The 16,017-nt window shown below is 44.3% G+C and overlaps 1 protein-coding gene and 1 long non-coding RNA gene across 6 annotated transcripts in view; one reads left to right on the top strand and one right to left on the bottom strand.

Moving 5' to 3' along the window:
- Positions 1-2,048: 2,048 nt before the first annotated feature.
- On the bottom strand, positions 2,049-11,693 carry LOC143435342 (uncharacterized). Of its 3 annotated transcripts, none has more exons than XR_013105564.1 (5): positions 11,552-11,693; positions 6,651-6,775; positions 6,240-6,346; positions 5,793-5,881; positions 2,049-2,178 (listed from the first exon to the last, which is right to left on the bottom strand). It is a non-coding gene; the product is annotated as an uncharacterized LOC143435342 (long non-coding RNA). The 3 variants fall into 3 exon arrangements; XR_013105563.1 differs by lacking the exon at positions 2,049-2,178 and adding an exon at positions 4,350-4,481; XR_013105562.1 differs by lacking the exon at positions 2,049-2,178 and having other exon boundaries at positions 5,745-5,881.
- A 439-nt stretch (positions 11,694-12,132) lies between these two features.
- Dnajc13 (DnaJ heat shock protein family (Hsp40) member C13) overlaps positions 12,133-16,017 on the top strand; it is a 101,378-nt gene continuing 97,493 nt past the window's right edge. For 2 of the 3 annotated variants that reach the window (XR_013105561.1, XM_076917382.1), the window contains exon 1: positions 12,241-12,377. The gene's annotated coding sequence lies outside the window, so the exon portion shown is untranslated. Of the gene's footprint in view, positions 12,378-16,017 lie in introns of all 3 variants that reach the window. The other variant, XM_034483755.1, reaches the window with a different exon arrangement.

The following is a 16,017-nucleotide window of genomic DNA, read 5'->3' as shown; positions in this document are numbered from 1 at the left end:
AATAAAGAATGAATCTTGCATGGTATTTAAAGTGACCCATCTACAAGGATGTTCATATTACCCTTGTTAGTAAAAGCAATAGACCAAAAGCAGCCTACACGTCCACAAATAGGAGAGAAATTAAATTTGGTTCATATGCAAAGTGGAATAATATTCAGTCTCCATAAATAATGAAGCAAATGTTAGGCTCTGCCACTGACGACCTGTGATTAAAGTGGAAGAACCATAGGTCCTGCTCTCACTATTTGCAGAAAAGTTATACAGACACATTGTAACACACACACATTCATCCATTATAAAATTTTACATGGTGTCAGTTTACAAAATGTATGTGTGTGTGCATGCTGTATATGTTTGGTTGCCTGTGTGTGGAGTCCAGGGGTCAAAATTAAGAATCTTCCTCTATTACTTTCTATCTTGGCTTCTAAAACAAGGCCTCTTGCTGAACCTGGACTTCTCTGACTACACTAGCTGGTCAGCATGCCCAAAGGACCCTCCATCTCTGCCCATGCTGCCCAACTCTGGGGTGACAGAAACACTGAATACCTGGCTTTTTATGTGGGTGCTGGATATGGAACTCAGGTTCTTGCACAGCCTTTTGCTAACTGAGCCATCTTCCCAGCCCAGATAGTATGTGTCAGGTTGGGTTTTTTTTTTTTTTTTAAGATCTATTTATTATTTTTAACTATGCTTATGTGTTTAAGCGTGACTATGTGCACATGAGTGCAGGTACATGAAGAGCCCAGAGGTGTCAGATTCCCCCTGGAACTGGAATCTCAGACAGTTGCAATTTGTTAGAAACTGAATTTAAGTCCTCTGTAAGAGGACCAAGCCTCTTCTCCAGCACCTGGATCATATTTTTAAACATGTAGGTCCCTCCCAACAAGGATCTGAATTTAATTTTACTGCTACTTCAAATAAACAGATTATAATCACAAAAATAGTGCTAGTAATAGAAGTAGCATCTACTAAGCTCAAGCTATGTATTTTTATGGGGCTGAAGAGATAGCGCAGAGAGAGAGTACACACTGAGCAATATGGCCAGCCCCCAGCTCAAGATATGTTTAAGGTATTTTTCTATGCACTTTAGTTGTGTGTAGAAATCCCATAATAACTCCATCAAGTATGTATTTCTTTATATTCATTTTAAGTTGATGAAACTAAGCAAAGACAGATTGGGGAGAGGCAGTTTTCTCTTAAGTGAAGTGTGGACTGTGTTCTTTGCTCATCAAATGTGGTTGGAGCCAGGACCATTGTCATCAAATCTCTGCTCTGATTCAGTCAACATCCTGGCAATGTTCACTGACCACAGCACTTACAATGCTTGCCTTTCCTCTTTCAAAGCTCTAGTGTGTACTGAGACACAGGCCTTTCACAAACCTCAACTCAGGCAACCTTGCCATTTACCTGCAAAAAGAAAAGTCCTTTTTCTCTTGGAGTCTCATGCATTTTAAGGAAAGCTACTTTCCTTTCCAAGTGATTTAAAAGAAATTCCTGCTGGAAAGAGAATGTGAGCAGGGATGACTAACAGAAGCACAGAGGTGACACAGATGACAGAGACTCAAACAAACAAACACCAAAAAAACCAAAACATCAAAAAAGGGGGAGGGGTGTAAAAAAATTAACTTCCCACTGTCAATTATACAACACAGTACTGTACCAGGAGGTGGTAGCACACACCTCTAATCCCAGCACTCAAAGGGTGAGGCAGGTGGATCTCTGTAAGTTCAAGGCCAGCCTGATCTACACAGTGAGTTCTGGGACAGCCATGGCTGAACAGAGAAACCCTGTCTTGAAAAACCAAACCAAATCAAACCAAACCAAAACCTACAACCACCACCACCACCACCACCACCACCACTACTACCCACACAGTACTAGAGACACTATGTCTCTTACATGATCAAAACAATTTATCCCAAAATGCTGAGCTGACAACCAGCTGTTCTCTAAAGCCAGATTTTGGACTCCAAATCTCTCCGAAAGAAAACTGGCCTTGTGAAAAATGTAGCACTAATGAGTTAGTCCAGCACAAGCGTAAGACAGTGGGCTACGTCGTGAAAGAGCGGAGAGACTTTCTTCATGGAAGGTCTTTCCCCCAGCAAATCAGCTCTGGTGTGGGAACTGGACCACTGCTCTCAGCAGCACAGAAGCTGCAGAACAGTTGACTGCTTTCCCCTGTAAATGAGATGAGTTATAAAACAGTAATACTGAGCAGACAGTGATACAAAGGAGGGCTGGGAGAAAAGAGGAACAGAACAGGGTGGGATCCACCGATTGTCTGTTTGGGGTTTTATTTTATCTTTTTCTATCAGATGTTGAAGGTTCTTATTCTAGCTACTGATGACTCCTTGATGACACAAGACCACGGAAAAGGTAGAACACACACACACACACACACACACACACACTTAAAAGCAGAGACTGAAATGTCAGCAAAAAAATTTTTTTTTTAAATCCTTTTTACCAAGAAAGCCATTGTGAAACTATTGTTTGCTGGCCTAACAGAAATGAAACCAAGGCTTTCACTGAAGAGTCCTATTCTTCAGCCAGATGCTGAATCCACAGCCTCGTTTCTGCAAGCGCTTGCTTAATGGCCACAGACAGCTTCTGTTTGATGTAGTGGGTCACCCGGAAGAAGAGGTATAACAGAAAGCAGGGCCAGGCAGAAACTAAATTAGTCCTTTGAAGGCTGCTGGGCTGGCATCACACCAGGCATCTCTACTAGGAACTGTTAGCTTTCTGTAAAGGTGTTTGGTAGTTATTTCACTTCGTGGGGGGGTGGGGGGAGGAAGAAATGCTTTGTAAAATCTTCTTTCTCTCAGTGCCTCTCAGTAAGTCCTTCTGAGATCTCAACGTCTCTCTAGGAATTACAATATTTTTCTTGGTTTTATGTGTATGGGTGCTTTGTTTGCATGTATAGGTGTATACGTGTACCACACACATGTAGTGTCCACAGAGAGGAGAAAAGGGTGCTCACTGGATTCCCTGGGACTGTGTTGGGTTGTAGTATGCGTGGGACTTCTTGTTGGGTTGATGTGTGGGTCTCCAGTCTGTCTCTTGCCAGGGCTAGGCCTCTCGTGGGGGACAGAGGCACAGGAAGTAGACTATGTTCTTCACAATGACGCAGGGTGGGCATTAGGTTATGTGAAGCCACAGGACCCTGCTGGGGGTGGGGTGGGGTGGGGGAGAGCACAGTCTGAGGTCCCCGGGGAGCCAGAGCAGTTCTGAGGCTCTTAGGCCCCCAGGCACCGCTGGGCTGGGGGTGGGGGGTGGGTTCAGATTGGCCCACAGCCGAAGGGGAGGGGGAGAAGCTCTGGCTGTGTCCCTGGGGAGGAGATTCTCTCTTGGTTGCTTGGGTGGCTGGTGGTGTGTCCGTGGCTGAGAACACAGAGGGAGATTAGACATGGCTCTGTATGTAAAAACCTTCTCCATTGTTCCCCACAGGGGATCCAGAAGAAAAGAAACAGTCAGTGGTCTTAAGATGTTTATTGTCATGGCAGAAAGTAGATGAGAAACTGTACCTCCCCTTTCTTTCAGGTTAGGCCTGAGGTCAAATACCTTTTGTAAGGAGGAGGGTCTGAGAAGAAATGTTTAATTGGCTATGTATGTCCCTCTGGCCTTTAGGTACCTCATTAATATGGAGATCTGTCTTGAGCCTCTGAGGCCTGTATTCACGCCCTCTACCTGTTGTGTTGTCCTATGTGACTGAAAGGCACAGATCTATGGAGGTCTGTGGAGCCTGGAGTCTGGGAATATGGTGACATGCCTGCCATCCCTTGTAGGGGGGCCTGCGGCGTCTCCAGTAATTTCTAGCTGGTGCTCAACCAGAAACCAGGTTGCCTTTCACCGTCCTACAGGACTGAAGTTATGAGCTGTCATGTGGGTGCTCAGGTCCTCTGGAAGAATAGTCACTGCTCTTAATAGCCCCATGATTATTTCTCATAAGTTGAGGCTGACCTTGAACCCATGATGACCTGCTTGCCTCAGCGTCCTGCATGCTAGGATTAAGGATAAGGGCGTGAGCTACTATACCAGGTAATTCATTGATTATTAAACTGTGACAATCTAACCTGAGAAGCACAATCAAGTTTTAATGGAAGCTTCAATAAGCAACCTTTGATTCCAGGGGCTTGTGAAGTCTGGGGAGCCATGTGGTTTATCTGGGCCCTTAAGAGGCAGGGCTGCAGGTTATCCCTCCATCAGAGATGCTGTAGACTAGAGTGAGTTGCCAGCATTGCAGAAGGGAGTTGTGTCACCAATAATATGTGATGATTATTATAAGACACTTTGTATCAGTTACTGTCCCATTAGTTGCTTTTCCATTGCTGTGATGAAATACCATAATAACCAAGGCAATCTATAGAAGGACGGGTTTATTTGGGCTTATGGTTTCTTCTGGATAAGAGTCTATAACCATCACCAGGAAGGGACAGGCAGGCATGGAACAGCAAGCTGAGAGCTCACATCTTGACCTACAACTATGAAGCAGAGAGAGTGTGCACTGAGGATGGCCCTAGGCTTCGAAACCTTAGAGCTCGTCCTGAAGCCACACCTCCAACACCTATCCAAATATCTCCATCAACTGGGGCGACATCAACCATGTATTCAAACATCTGAGACTGCCGGAGGACATTCTCACTCAAACCACCACAGACACTCGTCTACAGAACTGGGATTCTTTGAGTGTATTTAGGTCAACACTCCCTCCCAACTTGTTTGTGGTAATGGATTTGCCATCTTCTAGAAAATCTGCACTGAAGGATGCCCAAGGGCATAGTGACAGAGTGAGGGGACTGGTTGCAGCTCTCAGTGGAAGCTACAACAATCTGATGTTGTGACAACACAATGCAGTTGGAGTCAGCAGGTCCTGAAGAATAGCAATGAATGGACTCCACACATGCCCTTCAACTCTCCTGGTAGTTGAATGACTGACTGTAAGTCAGGTTCCTTTGAGGTTAGGGATTGTCCCCATTTGTTTCTGTTGTTGATGATGATGATGTAGATGTAATAAACATGATCAAGAGTAACTCGGGTGGAAAGGGCTTATTATAAACTCTTACACTTTACAGTTCACCAAGGGGAGGCAAGTCAGGAACTCAATGCAAGTACTGAAGCAGCAACCATGGAGGAGTGCTGCTCACTGGCTGGTTCAGCTGTCTTTCTTATGCAGCCCAAGCCTTCCTGCTCAGCCGTGACACCATCCCCAGTGGGCTACTCCTACATCAATCAACAGGCAAGAAAATGGTTCACAAACATGCTCACATGCCAATCTGATGGAGGCAATTCTTCAGTTGAGATTCCCTCTTCTGAGGTATGTTAGGCTTATTATGTCAAGCTCATAAAAAACTGACTAGTACATGGGTGATAGTACATGAGAGAGTACTAGTACATGAGAGTACATGATAGTACATGAGAGAGTACTAGTACATGAGAGTACATGATAGTACATGAGAGAGTACTAGTACATGAGAGAGAGAGAGAGAGAGAGAGAGAATAAAGCTAGAGAGAAAGAAATCAGTTAAACATTTTTGAAGATGAAAGCAGCAACCCCTGCCCACGTTTCATGTAAGCCACCACCTCTATTATTAGCAAATGCAGTAACATCACACAACCATCTGCTGCTTTCTTAAAATACTTGGAGACTGGGCCCAGTGTTGGGTGTTAAGTTTCATCTTTTCGTCAAGACACACTGAGCAGAGGGAGAGAAGAGGTAAGGGAAGGGTTGGGACTCAGGGAAACAAAAGAAAGACTGGGCAGTGTCCCTGGCTGATCAACTCCCAAGGCCTGACCTGTTAGTCTGCCTGCTGCCACACAGCCTTGGATTCCAGCTTCACAACAGCTGTCATCATGAAAACTTAGCTCTGACACTGAGATGCAGCTGTTTAGGAAAGAGAGAGAGAGAAAGTATGAAACTCCTATTCTTGGTCTGCCTACTTTGACCACACACAGCTCTGCCTCCTTTGATTTTAGTTTATTCTGCAGTTTTACTTCCCCCCTTGTCACTGATCTCCATGTCACTGGAAACAGTCCACTTTCTTCTAATCCTAACTGAGGCTCCAGCTGGGATGAAACAAAGTAGAGTGGAGATGTAGGAAGGCCACGTGGTCTGTACTTGAAGATGCTTGCTATTGACATTCTGTATTCATAGCTGCTTGGATGGCCATGAAGAGTTGACTTAACTAGCTAGTCACTTTCAACAAGAAGATCAAATGTTGCGGCTGAAGGGGATGTCTCACCAGGTAAGAGCGCAGGCTGCTCTTCTTGAGGCTCCAGGTTCAACTCCCAGCACCCACATATTGGTTCACAATTCCAGTTCCAGAGGATCCTGATGCCCTTGTTAGCCCTTGATGGGTACAAGCCAAACACATGGTATGAAAGACATACACGCCGGCAAAATATCCATAAAATGAAATAAGAAAATAAAAATATTTTTAAAAATTATGAAACGTCGCATTATAAAACTGACATTGATAAAAATGAAATTCCAATTGCAGGCCTTGCATGGCATTCTGGGGAACTGCTGGTAAACATGGCTATGCTGTTCTACTTTAAACTCTCTATGTAAACTTTTCTCAAGATGATTCCCAGTGGTTAGTTACACCTGACCAATGGGAGAGGAAGTCATGGCTATTGCACTTTATGTTTACCTGAATACAATGGTACAGAACATGGGTGTTGAAATCCAAGAGTCCTGCTGAGAGACATTACTGTTCTCCAGTGACCTGATCCTCGAAAAGCTGGCACACAATCCTGTAAGTGTTGGGTTCCTAACCTGAAAAATGGGTAAAACAGCAGTGTCTTTTGTGTGTTATAAAAATTAAATCAGGAGAATAGAGAGTTGGCTCAGCTGTAAAGAGGATATGTTGCTCTCACAGAGGATTGGGATTGGTCCCCTGGGCCCACGTGGTGGCTCATGACCATTGCTACCTCTTGTTCTAGGTGATCTGACGGTGTTTGACCTCATCAGGAGGCACCCAGAATGCAAATGGTGCACATACAAACATGTCGGCAAAGCACTCACACATAAAGTAAAAATAAATGTAAAAAATGAAATTAAACCAGTAGGTGGAGAGATAGCTTAGTCAGTACCATATACAATGCAAGCATGAGATTCTGAATTAAATCTGCAGCACACGGAGAAAAAACACAGGCTTGGTGGAGTGCATCTCCTGCCAGCTAGACTCTTAAGAACAGCTAGAGACCTTTTCAGGTGGGTGGATGGCTCCTGGGGAACAGTACCTGAGTTTGGCCTCTGGCCTATATGTATATGGGCAAACATGTATCTCCTGCCAGGTACAAAGAGAGCAGAGAGTATGAAAAGGAGCTGATACATTTCTTTATAAGACACAAAGTAACTGCTCAGTCAATGACAGGCTGATACAAAAGCTGAACTATCTTTTCCTTGACCACCTGAGACAGTACAGAAAACTAGTTACTTATTTACTTACATGGAAGGTGTACAATGAGGTGTCACCATATTTTACTTGTTGCCTAGCTACAGCACCAGAGAGCTGCAGCCCCTAGGTGCTGTCTATACTAGTGACTAGCAACATTTTTGCAAAACCTGGGCCTAGTCAAGTTTTATAACTTGGTTGCTGTCTTAGTTACCTTTCTTCCTGTTGCTATAATAAAATATACTGACTAAAGTAATGTGAGGAAAGAAAGGAAGGATTATTTTTGACCCGTAATTTACAGTCCATCACGGAGGGCAAGTCAAGGCAACTGGTCACATTGAACCCACAGTCAAGAAGAAGATACTGATAAATGAATGTTCAGCTCATTCCTCCTTTGTCTACAGTCCATAATCCCAGACCAGGAAATGGTGCCAGCCACAGTGGGCAAGTCTCCCATATCAATTAACCAAATAAAGATAATCCCTTACTGGAATGTCCCTTTTAAAAATGGCAGAAACTATATAATTATTTCTATATTTGGAGTTAAGCCTTGTCTCTGTGTTCATAGATGACCCATTGAAATGTTCTGGAATAAAGTTTATTGGGCTTTAAGGAGTACAGGGTAAGTGTCTTTTCTTTGAAATGCTTTTGTCAGAAGCCTTTTGTATTTCAAATTCTTTTTTAAATTTTTTTATTAGATATTTTCTTTATTTATATTTCAAATGTTATCCCCTTTCCTGGTTTCCCCTCTGAAACCCCCATTCCATCCTCCCTCCCCTTGCTTCTATGAGGATGTTCCCTCTACCCACCCACCCTCTCCCGCTTCCCATCCTGGCATTCCCCTACACTGGGGGGCATCGAGTCTTGATAGGAACAAGGGCCTCTTCTTCCATTGATGTCCCACAAGGCCATCCTCTGCTACATATGGGGCTGGAGCCATGGGGGTCACTCCATGTATAATCTTTGGTTGGTAGTTTAGTCCCTGGAAGCTCTGGGGGTCTGGTTGGTTCATATTGTTGTTCCTTTTATGGGGCTGCAAACCCCTTCAGCCCCTTCAGTCCTTTCTCTCACTCCTCCATTGGGTCGTGCTCAGTCCAATGGTTGGCTGCAAGCATTAGCCTCTGTATTTGTCCGGCTCTGGCAGAGCAGATTTCACATTTCTTAAATGGGAGCTAGAATGTGAGTGTGTAGATTTTAGGAGGTGAACATCCATAACTGAAAACTCTGAATTATGAAATGCATCAAAATCTGAAATGTCTTAGGTGCTAACATAAATGTTAAACTTTCAAATTCTTCAGATTTTCTGATAAAAGATGTTCAACTGGACTGGTGACTAACATCTGGATCAACACATTTGCTTTTCTGTTTCTTTGATAGAATGCCATGACCAAGGCAACTTATAGACCGTGTGTTTATTTGGGCTTATGGTTCTAATGGGATCAAAGGTTGCCATGGCAGGGGAGCATGGCACTGAGCAGCAGGCATGGGCATAGCAGCTCTAGCAAGATGCTGAGAGCTCACACCCTTTACCATAAGCAAGTAGCAGAAAGTAAACTAGAAGTAGGTGAGGCTTTTTTCCCTCTCAAAGCCTCCAGTGACACACTTCCTAAGCCTTCCCAAACACTGGCACCAACTATGGACCAAATGTTCAGATGCCCAAGATTTTGTGGCTACTTCACACATATAATGGATAAAATATTATCATGTATTATTTTGCATTTTTCAAATTAATTTTACTTCATGTTCAGTAGCCACAGGGGGATGGTGGTTAATGTATTTAAAATAGTTTATCTGTATGTGCTCATGACTGTCTATGATCGAAGCATTCCAGGAGCCAGAGAGATGGCTTAGCTGTTAAAAAGTACTTGTTGCTCTTGCAAAGAAGATAACTTAATTCCTAGCACCCACATGGCAGCTGTAAACCATTCATGACTCTAGGTCCAAGGCACACTTCTGGCCTCTGCACACACCAGGCATGCAAGAGGTACACACAGAGACATGTGGGCAAAACACTCATACACTGAAATAAAGAAATCTAATAGCGTTTTAAATAAACTAAACCCACAGAACTCCAGATAATGACAAAGGAGGATTGAAAATTCAAGGCTAGCCTGGGAAACAAAGCAAGAAACCATGCCTCAAATGACAAGACAAGACAAAGGCAGCAGTGAACAAACAAAATATGGCTCAGAACACTGAGGCATGGTGTAGATAGAGTTCTTAGCGATGATTTTGGGTCTGGGCATTGATAAAATTAGGACATACTGCCATTCCAGCAGTAGCAGGGAATTCAATAAACAGGCTTCGCCATGTGGATCTTTTAAGATCTTGAACCTCTCCTGTGTTGAATGTCAACTTAGAACACAGATAAAATTACTGCTGTCTAGAAAGCAGTGAGGTGTGAATTTTAAAAGCTTTGAAATATTATATCGCACAAATTTGGTTTGAAAATTTGATAGGTGTGCACTATGAAAAAGCATTTGCAATCACATTTGTGATCGTGGGCTTTGAAGAAAAAAAAAGAAATGCAGAAAGAGAAAGTTGAAGGTCTATCTTGAATTTGACACCTCTTTCAAAACATTTAGGGGGTGGGGAGCAAGGTAACTTAGCAGAAGTCTCAGGAAAGATGAGCCAAGTCCTCCTACTTGCCCCAGTTCTTGTCTCTAGTTCTAGCCTCTTAAGAAGAGTGACAACTTTATGTAAACCCCACTAAGAGAAATGAAAAAGCTGTGCAGAAACTGGTAGGTGGAAACACAGGTAAGGATGGGATAAGGTGATATTGGCAGGTGGATTGGCAGAAAATGAAAGGCTGGGACACAGAGGAGGAAGAAGAGGAGGAGGAGGAGGAAGAGGAGGAAGAGGAGGAGGAGGAAGAGGAGAATGAGGATGAGGAGGAGGAGGAGGAAGAGGAGGAAGAAGAGGAAGAGGAGGAAGAAGAGGAGAATGAGGAGGAAGAGGAGGAGGAGGAGGAGGAAAATGAGGAGGAGGAGGAGGAGGAGGAGGAGGAGGAGGAGGAGGAGGAGGAGGAGGAGGAGGAGGAAGAGGAGGAGGAGGACAGAACAGCAAAACCAACCACCCAAACCCCAAGACGATTCCTGCAAGAGAAGGCTTGTGGGAAGAATATACCGTTTTTCCACTTCAGAATGTGTTCATAGGCAGGGAATTTTCCACTGCAGGGAATGGAGGAAGTTCATGTTACCTAAGCTCCTTTCACCTCTGAGACTCCATTTAATTGGTTCCAGATATTACATAGAGAGGCAGTGTCAAGGGTTTAGTAGTTTGATGGCCTGGGTGCTACACTGTGGGGCCAAATCTTGGCTCAACCTTTTGGATGAACCTCACCTTGAATTAGTCACTTGGACACTCTGGGTCAGCTTCCTCTACCAAATAGAAATAGGACATCCCACATCTAGTTCTGGCAATACTCTAAGGGTCTGTAACATATAAACATATAACATATAAACATATAAAAACATATTAAAAGCTTTTATTTCCATATAAGTTAAGGAGCCCTTTAACTCAGGTTTCTTGTTTTGTTTTTGTTTTCCTTACTCACTCTACTTCAGGTCCCATCTTTCCAAACAAGCCATTTCTGGCTGCTCACAGGCACTTTATCTTACTGGGACGGTGTGGGAAAACCTACCTAAGGAAAAACACAATAGTCTCCAGTAACAAAAATGGGCCAAGATTGCAGCCAAGAAGCAAAGCATTTTACATGTTTTTCATCCCATAACCACCGTCTATGAAACGATTCAACCACAGACGGGATCCCTGAGAAATTCTAATTCCAGGGTTGAACACAAGAAGAACATTGAGCTCACCAGCGCGTTTAAATCTACAAGTATTTTCCCCCCATAGAATCATGCTTTAGAGGGAAGTCTGCCCCTCTCACATCTGAGACGCCGACTGTTGCTCATAGCTCCAGACACAATTGCCTTGAATTAGTAACTTTGTTTCGTTCTGATACTCTCACTCTCCTGAGTCCCCTCTTCACATTGTTTCAGTGAGTTCCTGTCCAGAGAGCAGAAGTTCTTGAGTCAACTTACTTAAGCTCAAATACTAAGTCTACTATTGAGGGATTAGACCTCAATTTATTATCTGAAAATAGAGGATAGTCCCTACCAGACGGCTAAACGTTAATTGGCCTTAAGTACCTGGTCAGTTAAATCTTGGCTCTGGGATCAGAAGATAACGAAGGCAGCAGTCTTAACTGTCCAGCACTCCACCCGCAAAGGTGTTTGACCTCTGAGGCTTCGGTCTCCATTATCTCTCTGAACACTAAAAACTTAAAGCCCCGTTCAGGGTGTGTCAATAGCCAGTAAAAGTTAGGCCCCCAAGGCAGCTAAACCAGAGATGCGCACTGAGGCTTTCAACGGCTTCGTGGATGCGCCAGGATATTGAAGTCTAAGTTCCTTTTCAGACTTAACAGTAGCCAACTCAAGCCCCTGCAGAGCACAGGCTGAGAGGCGTGTCTCCATCTATTCAAGAGGCGTGGCCTCCCGGGACGCCCCCAGGGGGGCGTGGCGCCTCGCCCCCTGCTTGGTCCAAGCCTCTCTTTCGCTACGCGCACGCGTACTTCCCGAGAGGCGGAACGGCAGGCGGTGAGCACAAGGCGCTTCCCGGAAAACCGCGAATGGGCCGCAGAGGGTGGGAGCAAAGTGCGCCCCAGGGCGGGGCGCGAGGCGGAAGCGCTGAGGTCAGCTGACAGGGTCTCGTGACGGCCGGGGCGGCGGCCACGCACGCGCGTTAGTGTTCAGCGCTCGCAGCCTGGTCGAAGATGGCGGCGTCCAGAGCGAGCCTCTGAGAGGCAGAGGGAGGAGCGGAGGGGTGGGGGCCGCGGCGCAGGAACCGGCGGCGACAGGCCCCGGCAGGGAAAGGGAAAGCGAGAGGGAACGGGGCCGGCGGCGCCTCATCCCACTCGAGACGTGGAGCCGGCGGCGGGCGGAGCTCGGGCTGGAGCGCCTCCAGCCTCCTGCGAAGGTAAAGCCGCCTCCGGCTCTGGGTTTCTGCGATGCCGCTTCCCACCTTCGGGGATCCGGGGACTCCGGGCAGGGACCACAGGGCGGGCAGCGTTAAGCTGCTGCGGCTCGAGGCTGCTGAAGCAGTGATCCTCCGCCCTGGGATTCCTGCGCTCGGACCCTCCCCTCCCCCGGCTCTGAGTGACATTTGCCCCGGGCACTGCCCTGGCAGCCCCACCCCTCTCTCTGCCTGGCAGTCTTTTTCTCCCATCACTATCCCTGTCCCCCACTTCTCTCGGCAACTCTCCGTGACTTGACTCCACACCTCCTTCCCCTGTGGGCTCCACCCTCGGGATTCCCTTCTGGATGCCGGCGCCTCCGGTTTTCTTAGGTTAGCGGTCCTCCTTCCATCCTCTGGGGTCCCGCGTAGACTCGCATTTTTTTCTTTTTCCTCGTCTCAGTTTCGATTTGATGGGAAAGGAGGAGAAGCTGCTCTTCTCTTCCTCAAGTCCTTTATCACACACCAATTTTCCCCCCAAGGCTTTTTCTTCTTGCAAAGTAGCCTGGCCTGTTCACTGTTGCCCATGCTGGGCTGTGATTTCACCTCTGAACGCTGCTTTTGGTGTAGGTGAAGCAGCACTTTGGACGCTCAATGAAGTGGGTGTTCAGAGTACACCTGCGTGCCTTTATCCCCCAAAGCCCCCTATGGTAAGATGCGAAATTAACCACTCTTATCTTGAAACCGTTTCGCTAATCACTTGGTGGAAGGATGATGTAAATAAAAATCGCCCCCTAACTTAGAGATGAACCCCCAAAGGAGTGATTTTTCCTTTCCGAGATCTGCTTTCCCCTTTTATTCTACAGTTTGGTTTTTTTTTTTTGTTTGTTTCTAGTGCCTTATTGTTTAACTTAATTTAGCTTACAACATAAACCCTTTTAATTTTCATATATAATGTAAAACAATGTTTAAGTTGCAATATCGAAAATAGTGGCTTTGACCACCATTTACCACATTACATTAATACCACATTGCATCCAGGGGCCGCCAGTCCTGGTTGAGAAAACACTGAGTTTACATTTGTTTGAAAACAGGAAGTACAACAAATTAAAGGAGAAAAAGAGGAGTCAGAGTTAAAAAACAGGGATGTAAAGGCAAAGGCCTTAAAGCTAGAGTCCTAAGCCAATACCAGCATTCGTATTTCCCTGAGAAGCTATGGATAGTCTTTGTTTCTAATGCAGCAGTAGTAGTCTAAATTGTACTAGCAAGCCTAACTGCAAACAAATCAAGTTCTTAAGGTAAAATCAAAACATGGATATCTTCAGTAAAAAAGTTAGGCACTAGTGGGAAGTATGAATTATTTGGTTACTCAGGTAGATGGTAATAATCTGTTTCTCTTAAACTTAGAAGAAAAGTTAATAGTGGAACCTAGTTCCCAATAGATACTAGAGTTGAAATCAAAAGAGCATGTTAGTCCCATGTTGGTCCCATTCCCTCAGCACTTGTAATTACATGGGTGAATTTGAGGTGTCCGTTCAGACTTTTTTCCTGCTTCTCTGAGGAAAGTGTAAGGAAAGTTAGGCAGCTACACGGCAGCTCAGTTTTGTTTGTTGCTAAGGCTTTGGTCTAATGTCTGGCAGGGTTTAAAGTGCAGTTTTAGTTCGTTATGTTTGTTTTAGTCTTCACATATTGGGATAATTTTTTTGCGCTTAAAATGTTGTTTGTATTTATTTTGTGTGTTTGAGTCCATGTACCATGTAGCATGTGTGAAGGTCAGAGGACAACTTGCAGGAGTGCAGTGTGTTCTTCATTGTGTGAAACTTGAGGATTGAACTCAGGGAGTGAGCTGTGATGGGTGTCTCCATCATGTGGGACTGGAGGATTGAACTCAGTGAGCTGTAATGGGTGTCTCCATCATGTGGGACTGGAGGATTGAACTCAGGTTGTTAGGCTCATTGGGAGGCCATTCAAAATCTTCTCCTCAGCTTTTTTTATATAAAATAATTGTTAACATGTTCTTTGGTATCCTGAAATCACTTATACCATTTAGCTTTGATTCCAAGACTGAAAGCTTTGCTCTAATCTTTACAGTTCAGGGCTTAGGGGTTTGGAAACAAAAACCTAGACTAACCAAGTTGATCACTTCAGAGACAGCTTAGAAGAGTGAGAACACTAGAACCACTAACTCAGCTCAGGCCTGAAGGAGGAGTTGGAGAGGGAGGGGTAAAACCAGAGGAGGGCTTTTGGATGTGGTTTAAGAGTTCAGCTAGAACAGTTGAAAATGGATGAAAGTGCCAACTTAGACGCTGTTTACGTACAAACTTCACTGGGTACGCTCCTAGGAAAGATGGGAAAAAGTCTTACTGAGAGTGTGTCCTTGAGACCTGACGGAGGGGAACAGTAGCAGAGCTTTTAAGAAGGTTGAGAAATTGTTCTAATTCTCTCTCCTTGGGAATAACAAGGTTTAATGTATGTGTGGGAGCCATATTAACAGCACGATTGATAATAAAATGTATTGAGCTTAGTGGAAGATGGAGAAGTAAGAATATAATGCTTAGAACAGAGACTGTATCCCCAAAAGCACAAGGTCACACAGAGCACAACACAAGGGTCAGACAGACATTTCTCTAGTTAAATCACCTATTTCCACAGATACACATTATTTTGCAAAAGAATGAAGCCAGTGGTGCCCTGCAGTTAACTGTTGCAAGAACATAAACCCAGCTCAACTCCTACCAGGGTTACTGTAACCTCTGCACTTGGCCTCACAAAGCAAAGGGACACTCATCTGGTCACGAAATTACTTACCTTTGTTTCCACTACTCTAAACATGTCTGGCTTTCAGTGAAGAAGTAAGACACAGATGAAAAGCTAGAAGGAAGAAAGGAAATGTCTAAGAGAGCAGTTATCTACACTCAGATTGTAGATGGAGGTAGATAATGTTATCCAACAGGGAACACTCAAATGCTGGATGTGATGAATAATTTCAAAAACAAAAGCACAGCAGAGAGATGCAGCATGCCTTTTGGGCTTACCTGATGTGTCGCTTAGAGGAAAACACAACAGACCTGTATGTAATGTCAGTCAAAATTAATCATTCTGTATCATTAAAACACTGATGAAAACCATTCAAAGACTTGGTTCTCAGGACTCAGGCTAGGTTACCCACAACCACCTGTAACCAGCTCCCTCTTCTGGTCTCAGTACCTACATCTGCTTGCAAATACCCCCACACACATACACATAACATTTAAAAACAATAAAAATAAAATTTAAAAGGAGTTTGGGTAGCCAGGCCATGGTGGTGCACACCTTTAATCTCCACCTTTGTTTCAAGTTGGAATGGTCAGAGTGCTATTAGAATTCTAGTGCATGCATGAATATATATATCACAAATATATATATATATCTCACAAATACACTTGTTCACACACACAGAGTCTATAAGATATATACACAGAGATATAGTGTACAAGAACTCATCTCTGAAAGATTAAAAATAAAAGGGAGAAAGATACACCATGAAACCAAAAGATAACTACAGTGATAGACAGAACTGACTTTATGGCACATAATGTTGTTTGGTGGTTTTTTTTTTTTTTTTTTTTTTTTTTTTTTTTTTTTTTTTTGTTTTGTTTTTCAAGACAGGGTTTCTCTGTGTAGC

This window comes from Arvicanthis niloticus, chromosome 21, assembly GCF_011762505.2.
Source record: "Arvicanthis niloticus isolate mArvNil1 chromosome 21, mArvNil1.pat.X, whole genome shotgun sequence".
In the NCBI taxonomy this organism is placed as follows: domain Eukaryota; kingdom Metazoa; phylum Chordata; class Mammalia; order Rodentia; family Muridae; genus Arvicanthis; species Arvicanthis niloticus.
The sequence above is the reverse complement of the archived record's forward strand: the minus strand, read 5'-3'. Positions and strand labels throughout refer to the sequence as shown.